The sequence below is a fragment of the Schistocerca nitens genome, chromosome 6 (genome assembly GCF_023898315.1).
Source record: "Schistocerca nitens isolate TAMUIC-IGC-003100 chromosome 6, iqSchNite1.1, whole genome shotgun sequence".
NCBI classification, from domain to species: Eukaryota; Metazoa; Arthropoda; class Insecta; order Orthoptera; family Acrididae; genus Schistocerca; species Schistocerca nitens.
Genome location: NC_064619.1, coordinates 358,428,381 through 358,445,393, shown reverse-complemented (window position 1 = coordinate 358,445,393; position 17,013 = coordinate 358,428,381).

Here is a 17,013-nt window from a genome sequence, read left to right as displayed (position 1 = left end):
TAACTTCAAGTGTATCTTGTCACTCCTTAGTATGTCTGACTACACTTCTTTGCATATTGATTCTTGCTGACTAGTCTCTTAAACATTAGTCTACTTTTCATTACTATTGAATTATGACCTGAGTCTATATCTGCTCCTGGGTGCATCTTACAATCCAGTAGCGCTTCTGAAATTTATACTCCCACAATGTTTGTGTTCCCTAGACAAAAAGCCAAGACTAAGCTGCTGGATATTGCATTCTGTAAAACTGCAATCTTTCCACTGTATGCAGATATTTTCCCTGATTGGATGTATCAGCCTGCTGAAACAACAGTCTCTCACCCACCGTTAGAGAAGGGAGATGTCCCGCCTTCGGAACTACTTCAGAGTCATTAAACAGAAAAACATCTTTTCCAACCACACCAGGGTCTTCCCAGTAGGAAAGGCCTAAGCTTTCAACTTCAGCTTTCAACGTCTCTACGAAAGACATAAAAGCAGTGCCGATAGCTGAAAGAAAGAAACAAAAATCTGACAGAAGAAGAGGAAAGACAGCTGCCCTTACGAGTTCACCTTATAAGGAAGAGTTGAAGTTTTGTATGAAAAAGGGGAGGCCACCCAGAAGTAAACTTCAAATGGGGCCACATTCTAACAGTTCTAGGCCTACTGAATCTAGAAATGTTGGACAGAAGAAAGCAAAGACAGTTGCAAAAGTATGGGACATAACACACCGTCAGTAGAGGAAGGAGAAAATAATGATACAGCTTCCATTTATTGTAATGAACTTTTCTACAATTCTAAGCCGGAAGAAGGCTGGGTGAAGTGTTATAAGTGTAGTGAATGCGCTGATGAACAGTGTGCCAGCATTAATGATGATGATGAACCATATAAATGTGATTTTTGTACATGAAGTGACTGTCAGGGTTTGTAAATGTTTTTTTTTTTAAATCTTCATTATAATATAACTACAACAATAATCTCTGTTGGTAGTTTTGCATCCGTTCCATTTAGTGAAGTGAAGATTATATTCATTAGATCTGTTTATACAAATTGACGCCTAATAGAAGAGATGTCGTTTTCACATTGATATTAACGTGTATTTTGGCAACGGTGGAGTATGATTTAACTGCACATTGGGCCATGTTCAACATATCATATAATGTGTAAAAATGATGTTTGTGAAACGAAATGCGCAAAGAATCATTAAAAGTGAATAAATGATACTATAACGGAGGAGATAAGTGTGAAGCAAGCTGTGTTGAACAGTATTATTTAGAATTTCTTTTTATTCCATTAAAACTGCAGCTACGATCTATAGGTATGATTTTACCAAACCACGGTGTCATTGCAGCTACACAGATCAAATTTAACTTATTTTTCCACCAGTACTTCAGTTTCATTACAGAATTGACATGTAGATTCTTAATTATTCTTTTGTCAGCTTTTAGTTGATTTCGAACGTCTTGTTACAGTGCAATGTATACTCCCAAGAAAGTCAGATGATATCGATAATGGGTGAAGTCAATAAAATTGTCCAGAAGTGGAACATACTTCAGCGCTATAGTCAAAACTTATCTTTTCTCACGTAGAAAGAAGTTTTATTTAATTATTCATAACATTACATTATGGTATTAAAATAATTATTAAATGGCGATTGTGGTGAAATTATAAACTTTGGTGGTGACTGTAACTGTCATTGGACATTAATTGTAAGACAAGACAAGAGGCTCCTCATTTGAGCAGAGATATGGCACACAATAGACTTTGTTTAGCTCCCAACGCATTTCGTGCCACGTTAAACTTTATTTGCTGGTTACACAGTTGTCATATCTTTTCCTTTTCACATAAGAAGTTTAGTGGAACCTATCGTCTTGTGCTATATACTTTCTTGATGGGTGCTAATGGATTGGTACTTCGTGTACTAAACGGAGCAGTATGACAGGTGTTTCCATTCAAATGTTTGGAGTATTTAGTTTCATTCGCTACTTGTTTCTGATGAAGACATGACTGTCTTACAGTTTTCCTTTTATAAGGCGCCATAATTATGGCATAATTTAAGTTAGATCTTGTAAATAATAGCCGGCCGCGGTGGCCGAGCGGTTCTAGGCGCTTCAGTCCGGAACCGCGCTGCTGCTACGGTCGCAGGTTCGAATCCTGCCTCGGGCATGGATGTATGTGATGTCCTTAGGTTAGTTATGTTTAAGTAGTTCTAAGTTCTAGGGGACTGATGACCTCAGCTGTTAAGTCCCATAGTACTCAGAGCCATTTGAACCATTTGTAAATAATTATAATAAATTTTCTAATTGGAAAAACTAAATAAACAATTTGAAAATCGCAAACGGAGACTTTTAATCAGTTCGATAAAAAGGGGTACTACCCTGTTTCATAAACCTTAGTGACATCCTGTTTTATCCGACAACACCATGTTAAGAACAAGTTGAGTTCAGCAGCCCTTGAGCGGAACAAACATTCTGAAACAATGAACGATCTGTAGTGCAGACAACGTTTAACTTACATCATACTTACTTCACAGTCTTCTTGCAAACATGAACGCACAATTCACAGTCGAATATTACAACACAACACTGAAAAATAATATTTTTCCACCGAGAGAACTCACGGTTGATTTCAACGGACTGCAGCTACTCTAAGAATGAAGGTCACCGAGTGGGAAAGAGGCTACTATGTTTTCGGGAAGATGGCAGCACATATCAGACGTGAAAAGTACGATACCCTGTTTCATCAGACTACCCTGTTTTATCAGACTCTCCCCTTATATAAAATCCAGAAAAGGGTTAGCAACACAATGATAACTGATGGACTTCACAATCAGAATTCAATTACTGGGCAAAGCTTACTAGATATTTACTTGTTATGTTCATGAAATATTCTGAACAATTCTTGCATAATAACTGACCGTGAGTTACAAAATTAAATTTTCAACTACGAGAGAGTTATTTTAAAATAAATATAATTTCTATTATCTCTTACGTTATGAGATATATGCGTCTCTCTGGCTTAGCCACTACTACAGCAGTGAGCAGTATTGCATGTTCTCGATACCTTACTAGCTGTATGCAACTGTGGTAATAGATTCAAAATACGCTGGAAAAGCATAGATAAAGCGAAATATTGTTCTTTTTCCTTCAATTAAAAACGACCATAAAGAAAATTAAGTTATGCAAACCTTACGAACCATTGAATTGGTACTGCAGTGCTGGGTAGCTGGAAAATTGAGCTTTTCATAACCGAAAGATGACTGTCTTACGAGGGCAGTTCAATAAGTAATGCAACACATTTTTTTTCTCGGCCAATTTTGGTTGAAAAAACCGGAAATTTCTTGTGGAATATTTTCAAACATTCCCGCTTCGTCTCGTATAGTTTCATTGACTTCCGACAGGTGGCAGCCATGTACGGAGCTGTTAAAATGGCGTCTGTAACGGATGTGCGTTGCAAACAACGGGCAGTGATCGAGTTTCTTTTGGCGGAAAACCAGGGCATCTCAGATATTCATAGGCGCTTGCAGAATGTCTACGGTGATCTGGCAGTGGACAAAAGCACGGCGAGTCGTTGGGCAAAGCGTGTGTCATCATCGCCGCAAGGTCAAGCAAGACTGTCTGATCTCCCGCGTGCGGGCCGGCCGTGCACAGCTGTGACTCCTGCAATGGCGGAGCGTGCGAACACACTCGGTCGAGATGATCGACGGATCACCATCAAACAACTCAGTGCTCAACTTGACATCTCTGTTGGTAGTGCTGTCACAATTGTTCACCAGTTGGTATATTCAAAGGTTTGTTCCCGCTGGGTCCCTCGTTGTCTAACCGAACACCATAAAGAGCAAAGGAGAACCATCTGTGCGGAATTGCTTGCTCGTCATGTGGCTGATGGTGACAATTTCTTGTCAAAGATTGTTACAGGCGATGAAACATGGGTTCATCACTTCGAACCTGAAACAAAACGGCAATCAGTGGAGTGGCGCCACACTCACTCCCCTACCAAGAAAAAGTTTAAAGCCATACCCTCAGCCGGTAAAGTCATGGTTACAGTCTTCTGGGACGCTGAAGGGGTTATTCTGTTCGATGTCCTTCCCCATGGTCAAACGATCAACTCTGAAGTGTATTGTGCTACTCTTCAGAAATTGAAGAAACGACTTCAGCGTGTTCGTAGGCACAAAAATCAGAACGAACTTCTCCTTCTTCATGACAACGCAACACCTCACACAAGTCTTCGCACCGAAGAGGAGGTCACAAAACTTCAGTGGACTGTTCTTCCTCATGCACTCTACAGCCCCGATCTCGCACCGTCGGATTTCCATATGTTTGGCCCAATGAAAGACGCAATCCGTGGGACGCACTACGCGGATGATGAAGAAGTTATTGATGCAGTACGACGTTGGCTCCGACATCGACCAGTGGAATGGTACCGTGCAGGCATACAGGCCCTCATTTCAAGGTGGCGTAAGGCCGTAGCATTGAATGGAGATTACGTTGAAAAATAGTGTTGTGTAGCTAAAAGATTGGGGAATAACCTGGTGTATTTCAATGCTGAATAAAACAATCCCTGTTTCAGAAAAAAAAATGTGTTGCATTACTTATTGAACTGCCCTCGTAATTAGCAAAACTTTACTAATCACTGCTTTATTATTATTATTTATTAGTTCATAGGCCTTTTATGACCCTTATTTTCACTATTTTTCGAACACAGAAGCTGGAATAGTGGAAACATCAGCAGTTCGCTAGACAGAATATTTGTATTAAGCTAAAGTAGATGTTACTCTGAATCTAGTACCATAATTAATGAATATCCACATTAAGTGTGCTGTGTGAGGGCTGGGAGTTGACTTCATTTTTTCATATCTTTTTATGATTTCCTTGCATAAGGGATTTTCAGGATTTAGAACTTTATGTTCTTCGCAACTTGTTATTAAATAACCTACTTAGTTTCTCTGTGGATGTTGACATTTGACAATCCATGTTTTGTTGTTGTCTTTCTGGTTCCCCTATTTTGCGGATAATACCAACAATAGAATTAGAAAACTTCATCTTTAAGTCTATACTGATCAAAAGACGTGTTGCCTACTCATACCATTTACAGTAGAATCACTGGAAACGCTTTAAGACGGTTAAATGCATGTGGTGGATGAAGTCTTCTGTTTTCAATATTGTGAAGACGGAAAACTAAAAGTAATTCTGGCAGTTGTCGATTCATGAATTTTATTTGCCACTGGTGCTCTGAGTTTTATTCATACTTATGCTCTAGGCCCTAAATGTATTTGAAGATATAGCTTATTAGCCAAGTTACTTCCTGGATGGCACAGAAATATCGTGCTAAATGCACTTGACATTTTCTGGTCATTTCCACTCAAAGAACCAAATGAATTTTACTGGAGGAGTGACATCAAATTATCAGTTTATGGTTTTGAATCGAGGGACAAGGTTCCTTGCAGGCCTTATGTTGTGATTTGTGTGACCTAGCAAACACCGGGGCAGTTAGGTAGAGACAAACGCCGCTGGTCTTCGCTAGCTCTGAGGTAATGTGGTCATGCTTTAAAGTGAAAGCTGCATTAGCTCTAGGTTCCAGTCTCGGTGGAGACCAGTTTTTTTTTACACATTCTGTGATACAGCCAGTTCCAGAATCAATAAGGAAATATTAAGAAAACCTCCCCATCTTAAGTCCTGTCGCTACTTCCAGTACTCCATACGGTAAAGGCAAAAAGACTTACTAGTCTACACATTTGATAACGTGTTATTCTGCTTTTGACCAAGTAATTTTTGGTTTTCATTAACATGTATTCTAATGAAATTATGGCACTGAATGGTATATTAAAATTATAATTCTTACAAGAAGTAAATTCTTTATTCAGAGACCAGTTTCTTGTGGTATGTATCAGCCAGATCAATCATGTCTCATTATCTACAGAGCCTATAGGTAAAGTGGTAGGGTAGATTTCTGACTGCCCACGGTGACAGCTCATACTGTATGCACTAATTATAGCTAAACGACGGACCCTAGTAATAGAGACATGTCCTCAGATTACCATCATGGATACTGAATGTATTTTTTCCTGTGATTATGAATTCTGACAGCTTTTGTGACATAGGCCATCTGATCCAACATGCTGATTCATTCATTGCTTATTGTTCCTCTCGTTGTCGTTTTATGGCGCCCATAGCTTCAGTCCCATGAAGAAAGTAATAAATTTATTCCTCGTCGTGTGTCACCCTCAAAGCTAGCAATAACGTTTGTATTACCTTTTTTCTTTCACTGGATCGTCAAAGTATGTATTCATATGCCTGTGGTGTTGCTTCAAATCTTTTAATTTTTCCGTGGACCCCACTGCAATTTGTGGGAGTTGACAGTGCTGACGTAACTGGTTATTGGCAGCTGCGACACCATCATTTTTGTTTCCAGGAAAATTATTTTGAAATTTTTTATTGATGTTCTTCTTTTCCACAAATTCCGCTAGGATATGCTTAATGTCGAAGATGGTCAAAATACTAATGTTACTCTCTTCATTCTTACATGCCAGAAAAGTGATGTGGTTATAAACTGCAAGCACTCTTTGATTTCGTTTTCTTCATGTTGGGTACCACAGCCGTATATTTGTTACAAGACATTTTCAGGTTCTCACCTCTGATATCTTTGACTAACACTCTGTTCGTTACATCTTCCACGACTGGCCAATTTAGGCCTTACAGACCACTTTCGAGCTCGCTTTGGTTGTTGAACACTAACTGTCACTTCTGTCCACGCAGGAAACAGTTACAGCTATGATACAACAACCTGAATCAGTGTGTCCATAGGTTAGATACGGTATTATAAGTATACAGGGTGAGTCAAAATGAGGAAAAATATGTCGAGGACCGCATGGTGCAATGCGTAACACGTGACGCACCATTGTTAACTTCGTTCTCCTCGGTGAATACGTAAAACAAAAAGACCGGTTAACAGCTGAACGAGATACCGACGAGCCTCACGATCACGACATGTCATTCACCCATAGATACAACACATGACACACCAATGAGCTGATGTGTATCTGCCAGCGTTTGAAAGATACGTAATGTATGTGAAATTCTATCAGAACTTGTGAATCACATGTTGCCGGCGGTAACGGAGAGTACAGTCCCATGTTATGGAATGTGTGTCCTGTAAGCGGAAAGAGAGGCCAGCGGTGGAAGTAAAACAGCGACGTCCATGACGTGTTTACAACACCTCTGCGCTGCTCACTCTGCCCGATACTCGCCGTGTCGACAGCTGCTAACGGCCGCGTCACAGTGTTAGTACAGTACCATGGAAAGATTCACAAACGAGGAATACGCCGACATCCACCTCACCTACGGACTTGCAGATGGAGGAGCTGACGTTGCAAGCCAACTGTATCACGAGAGGTTTCCTAGCCGGCGCCTTCCATCCGCAAAAACGTTTTACTCTGTGGACAGGCGCTTGAGGGTGTATGGTGCATATGTAGCACCTTCAGGATTTAGTGGTCATGGTTGACCGTCAACGTACAATGCGGATGACGAAGAAACAGTGTTACAAACTGTTGTGAAGGACCGAACAATAAGCACCAGGGCCGGCCGGAGTGGCCGAGCGGTTCTAGGCGCTACAGTCTGGAACCGCGCGTCCGCTACGGTCGCAGGTTCGAATCCTGCCACGGGGATGGATGTGTGTGATGTCCTTAGGTTAGTTAGGTTTAAGTAATTCTAAGTTCTAGGGGACTGATGACCACAGATGTTAAGTCCCATAGTGCTCAGAGAAATTTGAACCATTTTAATAAGCACCAGGTCTCTCACCACTGCGGTCGGAATGTCCCAATCTACTGTTATGCGAGTACTCCATAGAAACCATTACCATCCCTTTCGCATGCAGAAGGTACAGGCATTATTACCGGAAGACTACCAGAGGAGGCTGGACTTCTGCTACTTTATCCTACGACGTCAGACCCACGACCAGCATTTTTCACGAACTACTGTTCACCGACGAAGCCTACTTCACGAAGGAGGGCATAGTGAATTCGTATAATTGGCACGAGTGTGCGGAAGAAACCCCCACAGCACAGTGATACGAGGGTACCAACAACGATGCAGTGTGTAATATTAGTAATTTTCGCCTCACAAACATAAATATACGCTCAGTAGTAAACGCCTGATGGTCTAAAGTTATAGAACTGTAAAGTAAAAGAAATGAACTATCGCATAGCAGCGACAGAATCTATTATTCTTTATCTTTGCCGTTCTTGCGCGGTTCCTGTAAATCTCTATGTACATGTATCGATTTATGATATAAAAAAGAATTCTGTTGTTTCAAGACAAATGAGGCATTTGGCGCCTCACCTTTTACTGTTTGTATTCCACGAAAGGCGGACGCGGATTTTCTGCGATCCGCAACGGTATTTTATATTTCATGTGAAAATATTGAGTGAATATGCTAATTGTTATTTTTCCAATCAGAAAACATGTAGTTTCTTGTAACTCATTACGAACAGACAGCATCAAGAGGACATTTTGACTGTCATGTATAAAGTATTTAACCACAATGGTCAGATATTGTAATTTAATGTGAAAAGGTACATAGCATTTAAAAAAGGTGTGTTAAAGATAAGTGTGCTTATTTTAGTAAATTAACCTAGATGATTTCCATCTCCTTATTTACTTGAATGATAGTTATTTTGTGTTAGTTCATCACCAGAAATTACGATCAAGCTGATCGGCCGAACGCAGCATGAGGCAGAAGGAACATTATAATTTGCCTATTATTTCTGAATCAACTCTTTTTTAAATTGTGTAGTGTTGCATTTCTTTTAAAGTCTATAAATCTTCTGGTCCCTTAGTGTTGTTCCAGGTATGACTACATCGCGACTATAAAAATGCACAGAAATGATAATGTTTCTTCCGAACGATCTCAGATATATCAATATGCTGCTCCTAATCAGGTATTTATTGCTCAACGTATGTTATTATAATAGTGTAATCAATCCCTGACTCTGTTGCCAAGTGGCCCACCAAAATATTAATTTTTTCGATATTTTTTAAGAAAAAATATAAAATAACAATTCTTTTTCTTTTCGCGCCCCAAGAGCAACGCTACACTCATAGAAACCATTACCATCCCTTTCGCATGCAGAAGGTACAGGCATTATTGCCGAAAGACTAACAGAGGAGGCTGGACTTCTGCTACTTTATCCTACGACGTCAGACCCACGACCAGCATTTTTCACGAACTGTACTGTTCACCGACGAAGCCTACTTCACGAAGGAGGGTATGGTGAATTCGCATAATTGGCACGAGTGTGCAGAAGAAAACCTCCATAGCACAGTGATACGAGGGTACCAACAACGATGCGGTGTCAATATCTGGTGTGGTATTATTAATCACCATCTCATAAGGCCACACAGGCTTACAGTCTACATCTACATCTACATCTATACTCCGCGAGCCACCTTACGGTGTGTGGCGGAGGGTACTTATTGTACCACTATCTGATCCCCCCTTCCCTGTTCCATTCACGAATTGTGCGTGGGAAGAACGACTGCTTGTAAGTCTCCGTATTTGCTCTAATTTCTCGGATCTTTTCGTTGTGATCATTACGCGAGATATATGTGGGCGGTAGTAATATGTTGCCCATCTCTTCCCGGAATGTGCTCTCTCGTAATTTCGATAATAAACCTCTCCGTATTGCGTAACGCCTTTCTTGAAGTGTCCGCCACTGGAGCTTGTTCAGCATCTCCGTAACGCTCTCGCGCTGACTAAATGTCCCCATGACGAATCGCGCTGCTTTTCGCTGGATCATGTCTATCTCTTCTATTAATCCAACCTGGTAAGGGTCCCATACTGATGAGCAATACTCAAGAATCGGACGAACAAGCGTTTTGTAAGCTACTTCTTTCGTCGATGAGTCACATTTTCTTAGAATTCTTCCTATGAATCTCAACCTGGCGCCTGCTTTTCCCACTATTTGTTTTATGTGATCATTCCACTTCAGATCGCTCCGGATAGTAACTCCTAAGTATTTTACGGTCGTTACCGCTTCCAATGATTTACCACCTATGGCATAATCGTACTGGAATGGATTTCTGCCCCTATGTATGCGCATTATATTACATTTATCTACGTTTAGGGAAAGCTGCCAGCTGTCGCACCATTCATTAATCCTCTGCAGGTCTTCCTGGAGTACGTACGAGTCTTCTGATGTTGCTACTTTCTTGTAGACAACCGTGTCATCTGCAAATAGCCTCACGGAGCTACCGATGTTGTCAACTAAGTCATTTATGTATATTGTAAACAATAAAGGTCCTATCACGCTTCCTTGCGGTACTCCCGAAATTACCTCTACATCTGCAGATTTTGAACCGTTAAGAATGACATGTTGTGTTCTTTCTTCTAGGAAATCCTGAATCCAGTCACAAACCTGGTCCGATATTCCGTAAGCTCGTATTTTTTTCACTAAACGTAAGTGCGGAACCGTATCAAATGCCTTCCTGAAGTCCAGGAATACGGCATCAATCTGCTCGCCAGTGTCTACGGCACTGTGAATTTCTTGGACAAATAGGGCGAGCTGAGTTTCACATGATCTCTGTTTGCGGAATCCATGTTGGTTATGATGAAGGAGATTTGTATTATCTAAGAACGTCATAATACGAGAACATAAAACATGTTCCATTATTCTACAACAGATTGACGTAAGCGAAATAGGCCTATAATTATTCGCATCTGATTTATGACCCTTCTTGAAAATGGGAACGACCTGCGCTTTCTTCCAGTCGCTAGGTACTTTACGTTCTTCCAGAGATCTACGATAAATTGCTGATAGAAAGGGGGCAAGTTCTTTAGCATAATCACTGTAGAATCTTACGGGTATCTCGTCTGGTCCGGATGCTTTTCCGCTACTAAGTGATAGCAGTTGTTTTTCAATTCCGATATCGTTTATTTCAATATTTTCCATTTTGGCGTCCGTGCGACGGCTGAAGTCAGGGACCGTGTTACGATTTTCCGCAGTGAAACAGTTTCGGAACACTGAATTCAGTATTTCTGCCTTTCTTCGGTCGTCCTCTGTTTCGGTGCCATCGTGGTCAACGAGTGACTGAATAGGGGATTTAGATCCGCTTACCGATTTTACATATGACCAAAACTTTTTAGGGTTCTTGTTTAGATTGTTTGCCAATGTTTTATGTTCGAATTCGTTGAATGCTTCTCTCATTGCTCTCTTTACGCTCTTTTTCGCTTCGTTCAGCTTTTCCTTATCAGCTATGATTCGACTACTCTTAAACCTATGATGAAGCTTTCTTTGTTTCCGTAGTACCTTTCGTACATGATTGTTATACCACGGTGGATCTTTCCCCTCGCTTTGGACCTTAGTCGGTACGAACTTGTCTAAGGCGTACTGGACGATGTTTCTGAATTTTTTCCATTTTTGTTCCACATCCTCTTCCTCAGAAATGAACGTTTGATGGTGGTCACTCAGATATTCTGCGATTTGTGCCCTATCACTCTTGTTAAGCAAATATATTTTCCTTCCTTTCTTGGCATTTCTTATTACACTTGTAGTCATTGATGCAACCACTGACTTATGATCACTGATACCCTCTTCTACATTCACGGAGTCGAAAAGTTCCGGTCTATTTGTTGCTATGAGGTCTAAAACGTTAGCTTCACGAGTTGGTTCTCTAACTATCTGCTCGAAGTAATTCTCGGACAAGGCAGTCAGGATAATGTCACAAGAGTCTCTGTCCCTGGCTCCAGTTCTGATTGTGTGACTATCCCATTCTATACCTGGTAGATTGAAGTCTCCCCCTATTACAATAGTATGATCACGAAACTTCTTCACGACGTTCTGCAGGTTCTCTCTGAGGCGCTCAACTACTACGGTTGCTGATGCAGGTGGTCTATAGAAGCATCCGACTATCATATCTGACCCACCTTTGATACTTAACTTAACCCAGATTATTTCACATTCGCATTCGCTAATAACTTCACTGGATATTATTGAATTCTTTACTGCTATAAATACTCCTCCACCATTGGCGTTTATCCTATCCTTGCGGTATATATTCCATTCTGTGTCTAGGATTTCGTTACTGTTCACTTCCGGTTTTAACCAACTTTCCGTTCCTAATACTATATGCGCACTATTTCCTTCAATAAGCGATACTAATTCAGGAACCTTGCCCTGGATACTCCTGCAGTTTACCAATATTACGTTAACTTTTCCTGTTTTTGGTCTCTGAGGACGGACGTTCTTTATCAACGATGCTGATGTTCTCTCTGGTAAGCCGTCAGGTATTTTATCGTTTCGCCCAAGGGGGGGTCCCTCTAACCTAAAAAACCCCCGTGTGCACGCCACACGTACTCTGCTACCCTAGTAGCTGCTTCCGGTGTGTAGTGCACGCCTGACCTGTCTAGGGGGGCCCTACAGTTCTCCACCCAATAACGGAGGTCGATGAATTTGCAACCATTATAGTCGCAGAGTCGTCTGAGCCTCTGGTTTAGACCCTCCACACGGCTCCAAACCAGAGGACCGCGATCGACTCTGGGCACTATGCTGCAGATATTAAGCTCAGCTTGCACTCCGCGTGCGATGCTGGTTGTCTTCACCAAATCAGCCAGCCGCCGGAAGGAACCAAGGATGGCCTCAGAACCCAAGCGGCAGGCGTCATTCGTTCCGACATGTGCTACTATCTGCAGCCGGTCACACCCAGTGCGTTCAATAGCTGCCGGAAGGGCCTCCTCCACATTACGGACGAGACCCCCCGGCAAGCACACCGAGTGCACACTGGCATTCTTCCCCGACCTACCCGCTATTTTCCTGAGGGGCTCCATAACCCGCCTAACGTTGGAGCTCCCTATAACTAATAGGCCCGCCCTCTGTGACTGTCGGGACCTTGCCGGAGAATCGGCCACTGGCCCAACAGGCGAGGCATCCTGTGGTGGCTCGGAAACGATGTCATCACCACTAGGAAGCACCCCGTACCTGTTGGAAAGGGGTAAGGCAGCTGCCACGCGGCCAGATCCCACCTTCGCCTTTCGGCCAGGCACGCGCGAGCCCACCACTGTCCGCCATTCACCCTGGAGTGATGGCTGACCGGTAAGATGCTCACTGCCGGAAGACGCAGCGACATCAGGGGTTCCATGTGATTCCAAGGCCACCGAAGTAGGCATAGGTCTCACCACAGTTGCCCCAACGCCACTACGAGCCGACGCCTGCGCCTCGAGCTCGATGAGCCTAACAGACAAAGCCTCCACCTGCCCCCGAAGAGTGGCCAATTCTCCTTGCGTCCGCTCACAACAACCACAGTCCCTACACATGACTATGTTTACCCTACTCTATACGGTGACAAATTCCCAAGATAATCTTCTGATGAGCTACTCTGATAATCAAGAAACACTCACTGAAATACGAGACGCGAAAACTACGCTAGGTTTTCCCAGAAAAACTATTTAAAAGCTAAGCGCAGCAAATAAGTACAAAATAAATTTCTCTCCTAACGATCAAGAACTGTTAGTTTCTATGCAGAGCAGATAAACACTAATAGAATCCCTTCCTTAGTGGAAGGTCGTATACAAAATGCAAAATAAACGCTTTATACAAACAGTACTCGCTGCTGCTGGTGCTCTCGCTCTGGCTGTCACAAGACAACTGCTGATTCAAGTGACTAGTGGCTAACGGCCGCGAAACAAACAAAAGACGGTTTTAGGGCGCTTTCTGTTCCAAACGATCAAGAAAACACTAAGAAATCTAACACGAAAACTACGTAAAGTTTTATCAAGAACTGTTAGTTACTATGCAGAGCAGATAAACACTAATAGAATCCCTTCCTTAGTGGAAGGTCGTAAACAAAATGCAAAATAAACGCTTTATGCAAACAGTACTCGCTGCTGCTGGTGCTCTCGCTCTGGCTGTCACAAGACAACTGCTGATTCAAGTGACTAGTGGCTAACGGCCGCGAAACAAACAAAAGACGGTTTTAGGGCGCTTTCTGTTCTAAACGATCAAGAAAACACTAAAAAATCTAACACGAAAACTACGTAAAGTTTTATCAAGAACTGTTAGTTACTATGCAGAGCAGATAAACACTAATAGAATCCCTTCCTTAGTGGAAGGTCGTAAACAAAATGCAAAATAAACGCTTTATACAAACAGTACTCGCTGCTGCTGGTGCTCTCGCTCTGGCTGTCACAAGACAAGAGCGGTATCTGCGTTTTCTGGATGCTACATTACCCATTACCGGAATTGTTGTAATTGTTGGCCTCTCGTATGATGCTGTGGTACATGCATTGATAGTGCCCCCGCTCACTTCAATTATACAGTGCTATGTCACCTGGACAATGCCTTCCATTCGAAATGGATCGATCGTGGAGGCCCTGTAGCATGGCCAACAACATCGCCAGGCCTGAGTCCACTGGATTTATTTTTCTGGGGCCATCTGAAATCTGTGATTTATGAAGGAGCGGTTGTTGATGTCAACACCCTTCAAGGCAGAATACAACATGCCTGTGATATTACTCAAAGAGATACAGACATGTTGGATCGCGTTCAGCAATCCTTCCTGAGAAGAGTTCAACTTTGCCACACTCATCGTGGCCGTCCTTTCGAACAGTACTTATAAACCGCCACCGCAGCTTCTGGTCATGTGTTTCTATGTTAGTTTCAATTTGTACAGCTGTACTGTATTCGTTTGTATTAACTGCCACATACCTGTGTAGTTTTATTTTGAATTCTGCATCTATGTACTCGTTTCTTAAAACTAAGTCTGGGACACAAAAACCAAATTTATAAAACATGCATGCACAGTAGTGCAGCCCCTCCTCACGTTCTGGTAGGTGACATCAGTTTTAGATGAACTAAGACGAAGTACGAGGAAACTTACAAAGAAGTCGGAAAAGTAGTTGCGCCATTTCACACCTTAGGCTAAATATTGCGTGATGTTGATAAATCAACTGTTCCGTACATAATTGGAGCCAGGCTGCACACAGTTCCCATTACAAAGTATACAGCCACAACTGGCAAAGAAAGATAAACGCTTTAGATTCATAGCTCAGTGTAATGTATTGTGATTTAGATCTGCCGTATCTATTTGAATCTGCAAGTCAGACAATTATGAAGTTGCGGTCGCCACTGTGCAAAGTGATATCATGCCACTCCCCAGTCTACAGTGTACCTCACGTTCCTATTTGCAGTTGCTGTTATGCCAGCTCCTGTTGCATCATGCATTAAGAGTCTGCGGAAAGGTTCAAAATCATGATATGTTCAATTATTACTGTTTTGCGTTTTAAAAATCTACAGACTTTCCCCTTTCAATTGGTGTATAATTTATTCAGTTCAGAAGGCTACAACTATTTTTAAAATCTTTTTGAAATGTATTCTGCATGGGCGTTACCCACTGTGGCGATGTTCTGTCAAATGTATTACTCCGGAATTTATACGCTTGTCATGTACGTTTTAGCGATGCGAGAGAAAGTAACTTTTGGCTGACCTATGATAATTCGATTTACGTCGATCGCTCGATTGTCGTGTGTTTCATGTTTATGTACTCTTTTTTAATCCTAAAAATATAAGAAATGAATTCTCTTCGTTGAAGTCTCTGTTTTATTGAAGGATAATCACGGGTAAACGTAAAGTGAATAGAAATCCTTTGAAGGTTTTTAAGAAAACGAGAAATGTAGGATCGCCACAAACAGGAGTCTTTACCGCAAACAATAAAGACGATAACCAAGTGTGTGAACCTAAATTTGCTGGTACATGCCAATTGCAATGGACAGGAGAAAGAAAATACTTCGCACTGGAAGCTTCCTTTAATTAGTGAAAATTATTAATGTTGTATTTGAGAATCGGATGTTAATGAAATATTTGATATGTCAGTTCTCAACGGAACATTTGTAAACTGTGAATGTGTTGTTGTAACTCAAAGTGAAAAAAATGGTAGCAACATCTGTGGACAAAACATTAGATATGGTTATGCCTTGCATATAGTTGGTAAAGGTGCTATTGCAAGTGCAGTTTTCTGTGGCATGATGAACCTTCCAGATCCCCCAGATAAGTCTATGAACTATAACAGATTTACAGGGCGTAAAGTAGAAGATGTTTGTATACAATCTGTGAAGAAAACTGTGGAACAGACAGTGATAGAAAACAGTGATAATAGAAACATGACTGCAGCATTCGATGATACCTTGCATAAACGGGGACACACATCTCTTCATGGTATAGTCTCTGCCACCACTATGAACACAGGGAAAGTTTTAGATGTAACAATAATATCTAAATAGTGTAGTGTCTACAAAAAATAAAGGCACACTTGTAAATATTGGCACAACTAACTATAGTGGCAGTAGTGCGGAATGGAAGTGGCTCGTGTTGCTAGTGTATTTCAACGTCCTGTTGCATGGGATAAAATGCGATATGTGAATTACCGTTGTGACGGTTGTTCTAAAAGTTTCAAACATATTCAAGAACTGAAGTCCTATGGTGATGATGCTGTAGTGCAGAAATCTGAGTGTATTTGACATGTACAGAAACGAATGGGATCAAGACTTCGGCGACTGAAAGCTTCATACAAAAAACCAAAACTCAGTGATGGTTAGGGATTGTATGGGAAGGGAAGGTTAACTGACTATGGAATTGACAAAATATAGAACTGTTATCGAATAGCTCTTAGGCAAAACACACGCAATGTCGATGAAATGTAGAAGGATTTTCCGGCTCTTTTTCTTTATACTTTTTCAACCGATGAAAGTCCCCATCATTACTTGTGTCCCAAAGGAGAAATCAGTTGGTGTAAGTGCAACCAGGAATTACTTACTGGTGAATAGTACACTCACAAACATAGTCTGCCTGATGCGGTAATGGAGATGATAAAACCTGTTTTAAGAGACATATCAGTACCTGAAGTGTTAAAAAAGTGTGTACATGGAAAAACCTCGAAACCGCAATGATAGTGTAAATAATGTTATAGGTCAAGAATCCCCAAGCCTGTGTTTGTTCAAACAGAAACACGTCACTTTGGTGTGTATGATGCTGTTGCTACTTTCAATGATGGC